This window comes from Oenanthe melanoleuca, chromosome 1, assembly GCF_029582105.1.
Source record: "Oenanthe melanoleuca isolate GR-GAL-2019-014 chromosome 1, OMel1.0, whole genome shotgun sequence".
In the NCBI taxonomy this organism is placed as follows: Eukaryota; Metazoa; Chordata; class Aves; order Passeriformes; family Muscicapidae; genus Oenanthe; species Oenanthe melanoleuca.
In genome coordinates, this window is record NC_079333.1 from 47,050,236 (window position 1) to 47,066,741 (window position 16,506).

Consider the following 16,506-nt stretch of genomic DNA (forward strand, 5'->3'; position numbering starts at 1 on the left):
GTATTACAAAACCAAAAAGCATCTAAACAATGGAGCCTTATCTTTAAAATGCATCTGGAGTATAACACAGAAAAAAAATCCAAATCTGCAGAAATTTTAAAGAAGCAGATCTGAGCTGTGCCTGACCTGTGTTTCTGAGTGAATTTATTCAGATGCCACAGTTTGATATTCTTAACGTTCAGGAAACCTGATAAACATGATAGAAGATAATTATTCAAACTTAGAGTAGTGCTGCTTTAAGTGTGGACAGAGGTACTATTGTGTTTTTATAGACATCAGCTGCAAAGAGCTATCCAGAAGGATAAAGGCATTGAGAAGAGAAATCAAGATGTGTAACTCCTTTAATAATGCATGCTGAAGTGGCAAGGGTGGTTCCTTTGTCAAGGGAAGGGTGGGGAGAGGAGACAGGTTGTAAAACACCCCCTTATGAGATAGTATCATTTGTTAATATCAGCTCAGGAGAACTTTTAATTATATGCTCTGTCAAACATTTCATGGGGCTGAACAAGTCCAGGGGGAGATGGACTGTCCTGTTTGCTGCCATGGATCTGTAGTATTCAGGTGGAGACACACTGTTCTGTGGCTGCCCAGAGAAGTGTCTCTGTGCTTGGAGGTATGCAGTGCTTTGGTTGGACAAGGCCCTGGTGACTGCACTTCATGTTCAAGTTAGCAAACAAGGTGTCTTGTGCATGTCACAGATCTACATAGCATCATCTCTCCTTGAGCTCACAGAGAATATTCAAACTGCCTTCACAGTAACAAGATTCATCTTGGATTTGGTCATTCTGCATTATGGACCCTGGGCATACCCATCATGGGATGGTGCTCTCCCTCCAAAGTGTGGGATCTGCGTCTGCTGCCAGTGCTTTTGCAGGTGGTAGTCTCAGCTTCAGAGCCTTTTGGCAGCCAGATGCCTGCATCTGCACAAAACAGGAATATAATGTTTCCTGTTCTAATAGGGACCTTGCAGTTATACCCAAATAGATAGCAAAACACATTCCTACTTTCAGCACTTTTTTTTCTCCCATAGGCACCATTCTGTTTACTTCTGCTTAAGGAATTACAGTTTTTGCTGTTGCTTATAGCTTCTGACCAGAAATCTACCCAAAAAAAGTCTAGTTTAAAGTCTAGTTCATAGTTCATATTGTCAGTGTAAAGCCAAGTTGTAATTTTTAAAAAATATGACATTTGTATATAATTTTTTCTCACTTGTTTTATGTCTCTATCCAAGAACATGAACTCCTGGTAGGAAAGCATGCAATAATTCTTTTAACAGCATCTGTTATGAAATGTTTGGCAGATAAGTACGAATTTTAACATCGCATTTTAAGACATGGATTTCTTTTAAACCTTTTGTTTAATCTGGGAGCAGCAATATATCACATTGTCCAGGTGACTGAGGGTTGGCTGTTATTTTTCCTAGGTAGTTGTGATGGCTCACAAAGCAAAACAGTGATCTCCAGGAAGCAAGCAAGATAGCATCCAGACTGCTTGCAGTTAACCCGTCTCTGCCTGAACTAGGAAACCATTTATGAATAGTACGTTGCAGAATTAAAGCATTGAGAGAGATCACTGCTGGAAACTGTTGCTTCAGGGAAAGGTAAGACTTTGCATTAATTATCCAGTCATTATGGATTTACATGAGATTTTTCTGGTAAGATTGATAATAAATTCTAGGTATTAATGCATTTCTTTATTGAATAGATTTGGCAACTATTCTAAAATTTTTAGTAAGTAGTTAAAAGTATTTTGCATGGGTGTGAAGAATATAAAACGTGCAGATTGGAATTTGGAAGCTCTCGTCTATGTGATTCTTACCGAAAAAATTGTGAGCATGAATTTAAATATCTGGGAATGACAAGTTTTATGTTCTTATGGCCTGACTTTAAACATGAATTGCAAAGCTATATTAAGACCATCACATGTGACATGAGACTGTGCATACTTTACTACGGATGTTTGTGGATTCTTTGTCTTAATGTTGTTGAAAGCTGCCAAGCCATTACCAGGAACTGAAGAAACCTGTGGCGTTTAACTAATCTGATACAGGGCAAGGTTTAGTTAAAGCCTTCCTGGAGCTGAAATTCCTTATAGCAAAGAGTTGGCTGTATTTGGTTTTGTAAATGCTGATACATTGCTGGAAAACAGATGAGCAAGCATACTGCAAGTGTACTAATTAAAGGATATGAAATAGCTGCAATTGCTGCCATGCATTTATGTATCAAGGAGCCAAGGGAAAAATATACAGCAACGTGAGTGCCTCAGTGTCCTCTTGAACAAAACAAAGCCTATATTTTACTACTAGAAAGAAGGTAGTATTGGTTTTAAACTACTGTTAGGCTGTCATAAAAATAAGATTTATTGGAGACAATTAATTTTGCTGTGTAATCAGCTATAAGCCACATTAGATTATATTGTTAGCAGAATTTCTCCTGGAGTGCTGGCTTCCATAGTGCTCCCAATTCTACTCCAAAGGGGAGTGAAATATTTTCTTCTGCATTTGAAGAGCAGTACTATAAAGACTCTTGACAGGGTCACAGCCTTTTCAGTCCAATTATTATGTTATTTTCTTTGTTGATTGCTTAAATACAGATATTTCTGTTTCAGCTCTCCTAGATTTTTGGGTAGTGGTTTTAAGTACATTGGGACAATTATAAAGCCATTTATTATTCAGTGCTTATTTTATTTTTATGTAGTGTGGTTTTTATCCAAGGCAGTGCAAGCAAAACAAGTAAAAGGATACATTTATGCTGTAGAGCACAGAGATCTGCAGATGTGTGCTATGTATTCTGGACCCTTATGATGCCTGTGAAGATGGTGATTTTCATTGCCTAGAGATAAGCTGTTGTGTACACCAGAGATGTGTATCTTACAGCTGACATCAAAAGAGCTGCACTTGGTCAGGTCTGTGAGTTCACTTTGGCTTGAGGTGGGGCTCTAGGACACATCTTCACAGCAGCATGTCCAGTTTCAACCTGGTGCATGGTTGGAACAAGAGGAAATTCCCATGACAGTCACTGGAGGGTGTAAGGGTGACCTTACACCCTTGTTCTTGCAGAGCAGTGCAGCCCCAGGAGTCCAGAGCACGATCCCCAGACGGGAGACTGAGCACGAACCATTGCACCACGTGAGCCAGGAGGGAAGGAGAGCCTGACCACTCTGGTCTGGAAAAGTACAACTGCTGGAATAACAGGCTGGTGAGCTGGGAAATGCAGGAGCTGCTTCCTAGACTACCTTGCAACTGTAATAGGAAATACTAGATCTGACCACTTTGGGGTTAGTTTACCTGTTTTACTGTGCCTTCAAAGAACTGGTTATACTAGTGTTTCTCCTTCATGGAGCAGTTTGAGAAGATACACTCTCTCAGCAGTTAAGCTTCTGAGTGAAAATGGTATCTCATGGCAGCAGGCTTCCCCCTCCAATGAATACAAATTTGGCATATTAGCAAGTGCCTTGGACACGTCCTTAAACTCAGAGATGGAACTGTGTGAATATGCAAACGTATTTGTGGGCTTTTATTTCCTAAAGGGAGATGAGACCAAATGGCATAATGAGCTATTGTGAAATTTCTTCTACAGTTTAGAAAAACTCCCAGGGAACTGTAGGTTTGGTTTGGTTCCATTTAACTAAAGCAGTGGGGTTTTTTTAATCACACTGGTTGCATGTCAGAAAAATTAGCAGTACTGAAGTCTGATGAATGTGTGACCTATTATCTTCTCACAGATCTCTCAGGTTTTGGAGGATGACAGTGCTGGCCTTGACAAGAGAGTGCTAGAGAGAGGGGAGATCATATCTGTTGCTATTCATAAATGCAACTGCCTTATTTTCCTTTATTTATTTTAATGCTTCACTGTAAATTTATGCTATTTGTTTTATTTCATCTGATGATATTTTAATAGTATATTTGTCCAGCTGTAGATTTAAGTCAATTAGTTCTGTGCCTTTGGCTTTTAGAAGTAACAGATGAAAACTGTGTATTTAGACCCAGCAATGCATGTGACAAGCTATCTGGCAGTAATCTAGGAATGCAATTAATCGTGTTTAATTGTGCACTTTGTTTACTAGGCTAGAGTTTTATAATTTTGCAAGGTGGAGACCTCATAGGACATCAAAGTTCAACCATTTTAATTTTTTAATACTTTGACTTCATTTATCAGGGTTTGAAAAACTTCATCATTTCTTCACTCAGTTAATTGTGAAGCTTGTGTTACCTAGGAAGTTCCTAATTTTTACTTAAGTGTGATAGCAAGCGTTGGTTTACTGAGTGTCAAAGAAAAGTGCAGATCCCAGCAGCTGGAGGTTCAGGAAGTTGTTTCTCCATTTTGATTTTCCTTCTTGGAAAGTCTGGCTCTGTGAAAGATCCAATTCTCTAACTGCCTAAACAATGTACATCTATACATAGTTGTATATTGTAGTACTTCACAAACTGGAGAATTACATACTTAAACAGGTTTGACTGATACAGGAAAATAAATGAGAGCCGAGTATCCAAGAATTGAGATGGAACACTAATATACCAGTAATTTAAAAAAAATAAAGCAAGAAAAAAAAAAAGCCCCAGAGAATGAAGAGCTAAAAATAGACTTGTTTTGTTATTTTTAGGAATTCCTGCTGGTTGCATAGAAATCACTGAACTTAAAAGGTCATGCTACCAATGCTGAGTACCTAGCAAGCATTCATTTTAATCTAGTGCAGAGATCCAAATGAAGACTGACACTTGGAATTTGAGGGAGGCAATATAATTTTTTCCTAATTAAATATATCAGTGTTCTAGCTTGAAACCTGTTCTGGGAAGGAGATCAGCATCATGCATCATGTTGAAGCCAACAGTATTGATACTGACTTGAATCAGATGATATTTTAGAGCTGATAAACATTATTTAATATTGCCTAAGAGAGGATTTTGGTTTTCCTTTCATGTTAAGGAACTGTAATAGTTCTGGAAAGGAGTTTGTTAATATTAATTCCAGAAGAACTCTTAAGAGTCTTTGTAGCTATAAGATGTGTGAGTGCTTAACTAATTTGGTTTTTGCTTTAGCTGTTTGGTTTCTTAGAAATGGGGGTGGGTGGGGAGGGGAATAAATAAAAGAAAATATTTTTCTTGAAGAGTGTGTCTAGCATGAAAGATATCACAAAATAGGCAGCAATTCTTACTGCAACAGCAAATAATAAAAAAAAAAAAAAGCAAACCAAAAAAATCCCCACAAGATGAACAACAAAATCACAGACAGTATGCTGTTATTTCCAAAGTAAATATTTTACCAAATAGGTTTGTGATACAAGGAACAAGATGTGCAAGGAACAGGATGTGATACGTATCCAGTACAACATTTTAAACACATTTTAAACATCCTGGCTTTTCCCTTGGTTATATTTAGATAAAGCTTAAATGGTTTCACTCAATGTTGTTTTGCTTTGATTAAAACAGACAACATTTTACCCATGTAGGTGGCTTATTTGAGAGCTTTTTTAAGTATAAGCAATTTTTTCTCATGCATATAGTAGAATTAGAAAAAGGCTTTCATCCTCCATTTCCCCTACAGAGAGATGAGCTAAAAAGTCCAAAGGTGCAGATATACTACTTTTTCTTTCAGTGCTGATGTGCTATTTTGGAATATGTGCTGACCTACTTTCTGTGTTTCCAGCAAGCAAGCTGAAAAAATTCTAGCTTAGGCTGCAGACTTGGATTTATTTTTCGGTGTATTTTTGTACATACTTTAACACAGATATGCACACACACACATTGGCTAATGTGGGGGTTGATGTACAATAGCAAATCAAGATTGCCAATTTTGGTACAATTTCAAACCACTTGCAGCAGAAATCTGCTGCTAGACACCTTCCTTAAGAGGATTTGGCAGGAAGATATTTTCAATCTAGTGGTGCCATTATTTAGAGTTACATTAAAATATAGATAAGTTTTCAGTTCCCAACTTCAAATCAATTTGATACCTAAATTGAATCATCCAAAATTTCAGTGAAAAATGCTGTAAGAATTTCATTATTATATTTTTTTACTGTTTCTTCAGCATTTTCTTAGACACTGGGAGATAAAACCCCTTTGAATCATTTACTTTCACTCCATGCACCTCTTTATTCAGCACTCTGACCATCAGAGAAAGTTCAGCCCATTAGTTTGCCATTCCCAATTAAAATAACGATACATAAAGCTTTGGAATTGTATGAACAAATTAGGAGAAAATAAGTAATGAGAGATGAAGCCCTGCTCCATCCACTGCTTAGGACAGAAAAAATTTATCAGTTTTGGCAACTGTGTGCTCACCTCTGAGCTTTCCCCAGCAGAGTAGCTCTGCTGGTGGAAGAAAATTGTTTTTAGTGTATTGTACTTCACTCACAATTACTGTAGTGCAGAAGGTCCTGGTGTGGGGTCCTCTCATTTAATCTGTGTGAGAATTCAAAGGGAAAGCATCTGAAAGTCTCAGTAAAAGGCTGCAGTTGAGGGGAGAATACAATTTCCCTTCTCCTCGGGTAGAGGAGATGAATTCTGTCTCTCTGTTAACTACAGATGGGGTTTAGACTTTGGGAGCTTAATCTTTGAATGTGTGCAGCTAGGTGTGGGAAATGCAGTCTCCTTTCTTTGGATACACCACAGTGTCCTGATGTTCTTCAGGGAAAGGCAAGACAGTGTAAATGAGGCCTCAGAATATCATGAATGGTAGATCTGAATCTTTCTGTGACTGACAGGCATCTTAACTTCTCTGGAAAAATATTGTGGCCTCCTTAAGCTAGCTGTGGATATGTTGTATTTTTCTAAGACATTTGAGTTGCTACTTCTCTTCTTTAAATTTACATTGTATACCTTAAAGACTATATACAGTACTTTTAAAAACCTCTCTCAAATCTTCACTTATAGTTGATAATTGAGATGAATTAGCTCTACACGAGAGTTAAGAATTCTACAGTTTAAAAGCTTTTTAGTATGTTTTTTAAGCATTTGGATAATGTAAAATTTTCACTTGGTATCCTCAGCAGTTCTGTTATTTTGCAGGGTGTATAAAATTGGTGAGATATTAGTTAATAATCAAGTTAAATCAATATTGCAGCCTGATAGTCATATGTGAATTGCCTGGTTATGTGCTCATGGTAGAACAAAGCAAATTACATATGTAACTATGCTGTTACATGGAAGGTAACAGGCATAGATAGTTGCAAATAGAAAACTGTCCAGGTTAGTAATTTGAAGGAAAGCCAAGGGGCAATTTAAGAAGCTTCTTCAGCTGGGCTGTCAGTGTGATGCTACAGTATGGTGGTACCAAAATATTGTATCCAGTGCCTTAATATTTCCACTTAACAAAGAGTAGTAGGGGAGAGAGTTAAAAAAATAAGCCTGTGGAACTTTTTAAGGTCTGGAGAGGAAAAAAATAGAAAAAAGTTTTATATTGAGAGGCTGCAAGAGTTCGGTTGTATAGATTTATAGAACAGAATTTTGCATAATGACTTGATCATCATTCACAAATTCTTGTATTTTAAAAAGCCATCTCCAAGCAAGAAATTTCTCAGCCTTATAAATAAGGGCAACTCAATGTTGAAGCTGAACTAGCTTCATACAAACCCAATTTTTCTCACAAGAAGGAAATATTAATATTGAAATAGATGAGTTGTCATATCTTCTGCCAAAGAAGGAGGGATAATCCAAAAGCTAATTTTACCCTTGCCACTATTCAGTATAGTTAGTGGTGAGGCAAAAGTTATTCCCAGCCCTAGATTGATGGCTCTATCCATGAGCTGTAAAACAGGTATGGGAGAATAGGCTGAAATTAGGCTTTGTGATTTAATTCATATGAGTCCCCAGTACTTTCCAAAAAGCCTGTCCTTAGCTAGCAGGAAAAAAACTCTGCAGCCTTCTGTGTGCAGTTGGTCAGACCCTCATTTCCATTCATCTCTTGGGTTTTGTGTTCCTGTGCTCTGTTCTTCCCCATGCAAGATGTGTCCTGCTTGTTAGACTAGAGAAACATGTCTGGAAATCTCATTTCTGCTGAAGTGTGGTCTGAGCTTCACCCATTTCTCCATGTGCTTCCAATCTGTGTAAGAACCAAGGGAATCTCAGCTCATTTAGGTCCCCTATGACCTCTTATTATTTTTTACCCTCCCCAAAATTATTTGTTACATTTGCACACTGTGCTGAAAGAGCTGTTTTCCTAATACTTGCTGTTTGGAGCCAAGACTTGCAAAGCTAGCCCCCAAATAATTCTCTCCATAACAATAATTCTCTCTAAGAAAGACAGAAATTACACTGTACTAGCAGTGCAAAGTGCCATGGGTAGGTCTGACCCTTGCTCTGGTACTTTTTCACTCTCATACCTGTGATATGTTCTCAATGCAGAGTCACTTAGCTAAATTTATAGTGCTAGCATGACAGTAGTGCTTAACTACAGAAAGGAAAGGATAGTGACTCCTAACACAAGCTGATTGAAGGGCTTACTTTACTGACATATGTCTCCCTGAAAAGAATTTGTTTCTGCAGTATTACGACTTTTATTGGATCTTTGCATAATTGCAGGAGGTTTCAAGAATCTGTTTGCCTGTTCTAGAGACTGGTAACAACTTGACTTCCTAGAGATAAGGCAGATCATGGAGTTCTGTGCTGTCACAGACATTAGTTCTTCAAATTCCTCTTGAAACTGATCTGAAATGTCAGGAAGTTCTTCTTTATCCAAGCTGTATGTTTGATTATCTTTGAATCTGGAATAATTTCAGGATTGTCATCCTGAGTCTAAAAGCCCTTAATTAATTAGCCAACAGTCCAGCTGAAAAATGTATTGCTCCTCAATATTTGGTTGTCCATCTTCACTTCAGGGTTATAAAGCCTGGAGCTGAACTTGGCAGAAGTATGAAGATGTTGGTGTTTCATGCACCTCCCTGGACAGTGGAATCAATTACTGGAAAGGTTCAGTGGGAGTCTCACTAAGTTTTGGGAGCATTTCAGGGTTTATCTCTCTTGGCAAGCTTTTTTTCTCTCTAGCTAAGCTTTTAATTAACTTTGGGTGAAATAAATTCCCTGTTTCTGGAGCTCTGTATAAAGATAGCAGTGGAAGACACTAAGGAGTGAAGGGTGTTTCCTTTTCTTGACAGCACTGATACTAGCATGGATTAAATGTTCACAGTCAGTGGGCAAACAGTTGTCTCAAAATCCATACTTGCTTCAGTCTGACTTGAACTAGGTTATTGCAGAGTTTCATTTTACACTAATGCTGTGTTTTTTCTCGGTTGTTCTCATTCCTGTTACTACTCAAAATAGGGTTGTGTTGTCTTAGTTTAAAATTCACCAGTTGCACAGCTGACATCCAGAAAAGTAACTCTCCTTTTCTACTGTGTTGCAAGAGTGATGTGTACATGTGTGTATTTGGTGTTTATTTGGAAAGCCTTGGGCCACTGCAGCACTTTGAGCAGCACAACCCCTAAGGGAGCATCTGTTCAGCACATGATCTCTCTTATCATTTTAACTGTATTTAGGGGGCTTGTGAAGAGGACACAACTACTCACTTCTGCTAACACTGTTTTGAATGCAATCACTGTTATTCTTGCAAATTAATTGTCAAATTAGTCTAAATTGTAGTTATCTCAGGCCTGTACAGAGTCACAAATAATCCCATCCAAATTCTAAAATGTTTTTCTAGTTTGCTCTTTTTCTGTTTGTATTAATTGTAACTGTGTCCACTGGGTCTTAATATGAATGTTAATGGAGAAATTGAATTGAATAATCAGTGTACATATGTAAGAAACTAGACATGTTAAATATCTATATATTTATATATAATGCACAGGCACACTGCCTTAAATCTAGCATTGTCATACAGGCTCTATAAATTGTGTTATATTTATGGCAGGGTAATAGAATATGATATTTTTCCAGTCCTGTCTAGGAACAATGTGTCAGGCATGATTTGGGAGCTATTTTGTCATGCAGCTGATTCTTCAAGAAGTCAGAGGAAAATAATCAATAAAATTGGGTGTTTTAATGTCATTGTTTAAAATGCTCTTTAACTAGTTAGGTTCTCTAACATCTCTAGTGAAAAAGGAGGATGAAAGAGTACCTGAAAATATATCTGGCTTCAGGTAAATCTGTACAGCATCTCTTATTCTTCTTTTCACGTTTTGTGGGTTTTTCTCTCTTTTTCAGTCTTTAAGCAGTTGGAATTTTTCCCTTACCATAAAGCTTGCTTTGTGTGGCAATGCTGTGTTAGTTGCTGTTGGCCACTGCTTCCTGTGGTTTGGAGACCCTGAGTTTCCTCACATCCTTTCCATTTCCCCACCCTTCTCACATGTGGACTGGTTGTCATTTTTTCTCTCTTAAGTATGATGGGTGTATGTGTGGGGGGAAGTTTACACCTACTATTCAGTAGCTGTTTCTTTCCTTACTTTTTCTTTGACACTGTAAGAGAAACTCCAGTCTGCTTCTAAATCCACATTTATGAACTAGAGTAGAGAAACTTTTCCTCAGCCATTCTCATTTTGCCCAGGAAATGGGCAGATAGGAGAAGGAAAAGGGGAGAAGAGAGGCCTTCAGAGAGAGGGAGTAAGCTGGTGCACAAAAAATGCCTATATTATATCTGACATATCCTAATGTATTGCAGTGTCAGGTGCAATAAGAGGTTCTCATTAATACTGTTCAAATGCAAAATAAGTACTTATAAGAAAAGTTTAATATTGTACAATTAAATGGACAAATGTCCAGCTGTGGTATTTTTGTTTCTGTAACTGGAGGTTTTAAAGATCATTTCCACATGTTGCTTTGTGATGCTGTAGCAGTGTCACAGAGATTCTTGTATACTGCTGACTCCTGTAGCAAAAGGTGAAAGTCAGGTTGGGGTTGTGCATCAGTCAGACATTTAGAGTTGTTTGGGATGTGTTCTGGTGTTTCTAGAGCTCTGGCCTTAGGTGGAGTGCCTTCATTTCCATATTGATTGTTCTTGCACTTGAAATGGTGATCCTCTCTAAGAAGTACTTTGAAGTTCCATACATGGTGATTTTTTTGCACTATATCTGTAACACTTTTTTTTTTTTTACAGAAGCTGAAATGCTGTTATAATCTCACACATATGTGCTAACAAAATTTATTTTATGTAGAATACTGAACACTCAGAAGTCGTTTTAAATAGAAAATTGTCTCTGAAATCCGTAACCTTCATATGCATAGTTTGCTCACAGGATTCATTTTCAACATAGAAGGCAAGAGGAAAACCATCTGCCATATTTATTCAGGACTAATACTACCTAGCTTGCCAGAAAATGCCTGGATTTCCTGGGTTTGCACTGCTTCTCTGCTGGAGAAGGATTGACTTTCAAGTCCTCATGAAAATAAGGCTGCAACAGCCATTGTGTAATGGGAACATCAGCGTGAAGTGAAATTATTACAAATGGACATTTGCATATGACTTGTTCTGCCTATGAAATGCTGTGATTTTAATCAGCTTTCTGTTTTAATAGGGGATGTGCACATTATAGATCAAACAGTAAAGGACTAATAATATCTTAGAATCAGATTACAGCTTTAGCTATAAATTTTGTTTGTTGTTAGCAGGCCAGAATATGACTTCAAATTAAAGGTGCTTATCTTCTTTCAGCTGAAGGACAATGCATTTGAAATACTTGCTCAAATCTCTTCCCAATATTCATCTTTTAAAACCAACATTCCAGCAGAGAAAGCAACTCTGAAAAGCTCTGTTCTTTTCTTCATGTTTTATCTGTTAGCATTTGATAATTTGAAGAATCATCTTGGCTGAAAGCCTACTTATTTTTTCTGTGAGTGTAATTCAATGTTATCTACCACAAGTTAAAACCATAAATATAGTGCATGATATGATGAACATCTAATACTCTTATTTAGCTCCTCAAAGGTCAGGTGTAGCCTGGTAACTAAGTCCTATTTGCACAATTCTATGACCCAGTGTTTGCTACAGGGTAGAAATTAATGTGAACCTGAAGTGATCTCTTTGCTTTCTTTAAGACTGTGACCATGACTGATTATTTGCTGACCTTTTCCTCTTATACTCACTTCTGAGAAATGATGCTTGACTGAAGAGAGATTTTTTGGATGCTAAAGCTGTCCTAGTCCAGACTCTGCTTCTAACAGCATTAAACTGGAAGAAATAGGTTAATTGAAGCAGGGAATGTCAGATGTTCACTTCCTATGAATTAAGACAACCAAGATATTCCAGAAAATTAAACAAATACGTTTTTGAGCAACAGTTCGAGGATTTGAACTGCTGTATATTTTTCTCATTCCTTATTTTTGATACCCTGTTTTCTCTCTCTTTGTTGTTTAGCTTTTCTATTTGAAATGCAAAGCAAAAGGAGTTAGAGACTTGATGGCACAGACAACTTTTGAGGTCTGTGACTGTTCTGCTATGTACAGGGTGTTAGACCTGGGTAATAAGTGGTTATGGGGAATAAAAGAACAAGATTGGTTTGCTAAATTGGTGTGTACTTTTTAAGTCTCCTCAGCAAGTAGGTACCCAGGAATATTCAACTTCATTGGTAACAACTTCATTTCTTTAAATATCTGGCACCTGTAAAATGCACTCAAATTAATCAAGTAGCCTGAGTGTTGCCTTTATAACCTGATTTTTACAAATATTTTAAAGGGTAACTTAACATTTTCTAACCTGACACAGTCACTAAATGAAACAATTCAAATATCCCTGTCCTGGATGCTTGCCTTTTTTATCCTTTGTGGCAGCATGACTACAAATACTTAAAACATAACAGGGTTTGATGCTGTATTATTTTTTAAAAGCTAATGATAATTTCTCCTGTGAGAATTTTTTAAATTGTTTTTTGGACCAGGCTGATTTTGTAACTTGCAGTCTGTATTTCTGCAGTAAAGGGTACCATCCAAAAAGAAATCAAACATCAGTTACCTTCAGTTACTTACCTAACTTCAGTCAAAATAATGAGTGATAGAAACTGCAGACACTACAACTGGGTAATTTGCTGGAGGCATGGGGTAAGATGTTCTGACTCAGCTTTTGACTGTAATGGACAAACCAAATGGTTATTACACTGACCTTTTAGAATCATAAGGTAAAAATAAGGTAAAATCATAAGTACTGAACTACACCAAACCTACCAGAGAAATCTGAAGCCTTATAAACCATTCCCAGCCTGAAAATGTAGCCAAATTATGATTCCTGGTCTTTGTTTTTCAGAATTTGAGCACTTTCATTATTCAGTTCTGAATGTAACACAGTGGTTACTTTCTTGTAGTAATCTCTTCTGAAGGATCTTGTGTAAATCTTTGACAGGATGAATAATAAATACTAAAAATAGAAATACTAAATAAATATAAATATAAATATAAATATAAATATAAATATAAATATAAATATAAATATAAATATAAATATAAATATAAATATAAATATAAATATAAATATAAATATAAATATAAATATAAATATAAATATACTAAAATAACACTAAAATGACACTTAGGCATCTCATTCTCAACAACTTTCAGACACCACTAGAATTCTCAGTTTCGGTTTTACCACTGCATATTCCTTTGCTTTACCTACCCAGGATTTTCAGTTTTCAACACAAGTATTTGCCTTTTTTGATTTTCAGTTCTGAATGCATTTTCAAGAATGTGTTGTAGAGCAGATGCAATAAAAGGAAATTTGAAAGCCCCTCAGGATTAACCTATTCTTATATTCCATGGTACTCTGGCTGGATCAGGGGTTTGTGTCCCTGGCAGATTTTCCCCATCTGAAAGAGCATGACCACTACACAAATTTGAGTGTCCCAGCAGCAACTTCTCCTATGGGAAATGTTCCACTTGGCATGAATATTCATTGGGCTGCAGAAAGTAAGATTGTATGGTGCAGCAATTGTATCACTCGGTGAGAATATGGGACACTCATTTCAAGTCACTCTTCTAATGAATATTTAATTATTTATATGTGTTAGAGTTTTTTAAGCAGGAAAAGTTCAGAGCTGTTTTCATAATATCCTGTAGCCTGGAGCTTAGATTACTTACTGAGGATGTGGAAATTTTATTTAAATCTTCCTTCAAATTTCAGCTTATAGCTCCTCAAAAGTTAATTCCTGCATTTTTTCTCAGTCCTCACGCCTGGTTCAAATATATTTATTTGTTCAGATTTAAGCATTTTCTGTTGTTTTGAAAAGCATTTGATGAATTTACTTTGGTTTAGTTGGGCTATTAGGAATGGACTAAATGTTTTTTTGCTGGTTCAACCAAAGCTGAAAAAACAAATGCAGTTGGAAGAGAAGGGGAAGCAAGGAAAACTTCTTGGACCTATTTTTATGGGTTTTTTAATTAACTGGGAAAACCAGGATGAGATCCAGAGATGATACAGGTTTGAAGGACATTAAATATTTTGGTCTTGAATTATAAAGACCAGAGTGTAGAGAAATTTTTAAAATGTAACTGAGCAATTTAGACACACAATTCCCTTTGGTTATAGTCTATTTCTCACCACCTAACCTTTTTTGGAATCCAGTGGAATTTTCAAAAGATTATTTCCACATGTAAAAGAGCTTATTGATCCCTAGAATACTCAGCAAGATCAGAAACAGTCCATTTTCTGTCTACATTTAATGTTCATTTGGTTTAAATGATCAGTTTGTTCTGAATGCAGGGTATGATTTCTGAGTCCAATCTATTTAAGATTGGATTCTTCCATTCATAATTTCAACTTTCAGGCCAATGCAATATAATTCCCAGAGGAACAAGACAGAATCTAGCAGACTATTTGTGTCCTTCTGCATTTCTATCACAATAAAATACTTTAAAAGCTACACATGTCATTTATATATATATATATATATATATATGTATGTATGTATATATATATACATACAAACACACACATATAAAATTTCCCCTCTTCCATTCCAAAGGCATGTAGATGAACCATTTACTTTTTTCAGCCATAAAATTACAAAAGGTTGTGATGAACTTCACACAAAAACTATATTTGGGATAGCCAACCTTGTGATCATTGTACCAATCTTACAGTGTACCCTACTTTTAGGAAAGTAATTAAAGCGTTTATTGTTTAATTGTTTTTTAAAAATTAAAGAAATCAAATTCCATCTTCAGGTGTTAAAATTACTTTTCCTTAGGTATCCACAGTTGAAACATTATTTGCTCTCCCTTTGAATTACCACTCTGCTTCTTCACTTTGCCACATTAAGTGCTGCTTTTTTAACAGCAAAATGCATGTAGTCAGAAGATTTGTTCGTTTAATTTACAAATTCATTTTGCCTCATTTATGGTAGAATTCAATGAGAAAATTAGCTGCTTCATAGAAAATGTTTCATTTTTTCTTCTATTTAAACATTTGAGAAAGGAGGATCACATCCTTGGGGGAGCTCAAAGGATTTAATTGGGATAGCTGGAACAAAACAAGAAAAGTACCTGGGGTTTTATTTAAATGGAATATTTACAGACCATCTTTGTCATACATGTATTTAAATATCTTACTTTTATTAGTCAGCAGTTACATAGAGAGAGAAATTAGTTACACTATCAGATGTTTGATTTCTTCAGTATGAAATAGCATTATTGCTCCTTGAGGAAAGAAACCCCAAACTGATAGTGGTGGCCATAAAACCCTTTGTGATTTGGACTGTTTATCAATCTTCAAAATGTAAATTTGTGAAACAACAGGACTAAAAACCCAAACATATTGTTCTTATGTATTTGGGTGGTGCCTTTTCCCAGACAGCTTCCTAGGCTGGCATCTGGAGTTTGGTTGGTTGTTTGGTTGTTGTTTTGTTATTGTTTGTTTTGTGGGTGTTATTTTTGTTTGTTGGTGGTTTGAGGTTTTTGGGTTTTGGTTTGTTTGTTTTTCTCTCACACTGGTTTTTTTTTGTAAGGTTAAGCAGCACCTGTTGAACTTGCCAAGTTAATGAACTATTAATGAACTGATGTGAGAAATGCTGTGGGTATGATATAAACCATCCTATTTGCTGAACTTCCTAATCACCTCCAAACTTCCAAAGGAGTTACTTCAGCCTGCCTCCTCCCTGTGCTGTTCCGCTGGTGCAAGGAGGGGCAGTGCAGTAACTCTACACCTGTCCCAGCACACGCCTCTCAACCTGCTCAGCTTCCCCAGCGGGTGAGTTGGGCATGAGCACATCCGAGATTGCCGGCTCTGGTCCCGACACCCCTGGGTGCTGGGCTGGCTTTGTGCTGGGCTGGCTTCGGCTCTGGGGGCTCCACCATGGCACTTGATGACAGCAGCTTGTACTCCAGGACTAAGAGTAAACCTAATCCCCATCAGGCTCGCTACAAGTCAGCGAGACGGAGAAGCCTGCCGCCAGACACCCTGCTAGAAAGTGATTTTAAAGGAAAGTTGCAGAAAAATATTAGGAATGTAGACCCTATACACCCAAGGCGCACTAAGAAAAGACCTTCCATATTTTCAGGTAGGAAATGCTATTTCAATAGTATGTTAGTGCAGTATCTTTTAACCTTTTTGGCAACAGGACAATTCAGCAGTGGATTACAGTCAGAAC

At 36.9% G+C, this 16,506-nt stretch overlaps 1 protein-coding gene across 1 annotated transcript in view; it reads left to right on the plus strand.

Moving 5' to 3' along the window:
• The first annotated feature begins 1,431 nt into the window (after positions 1-1,431).
• FRY (FRY microtubule binding protein) overlaps positions 1,432-16,506 on the plus strand; it is a 189,255-nt gene continuing 174,180 nt past the window's right edge. Inside the window, exon 1 of the mRNA XM_056485463.1 lies at positions 1,432-1,600. The gene's annotated coding sequence lies outside the window, so the exon portion shown is untranslated. The remainder of the gene's footprint in view (positions 1,601-16,506) is intronic.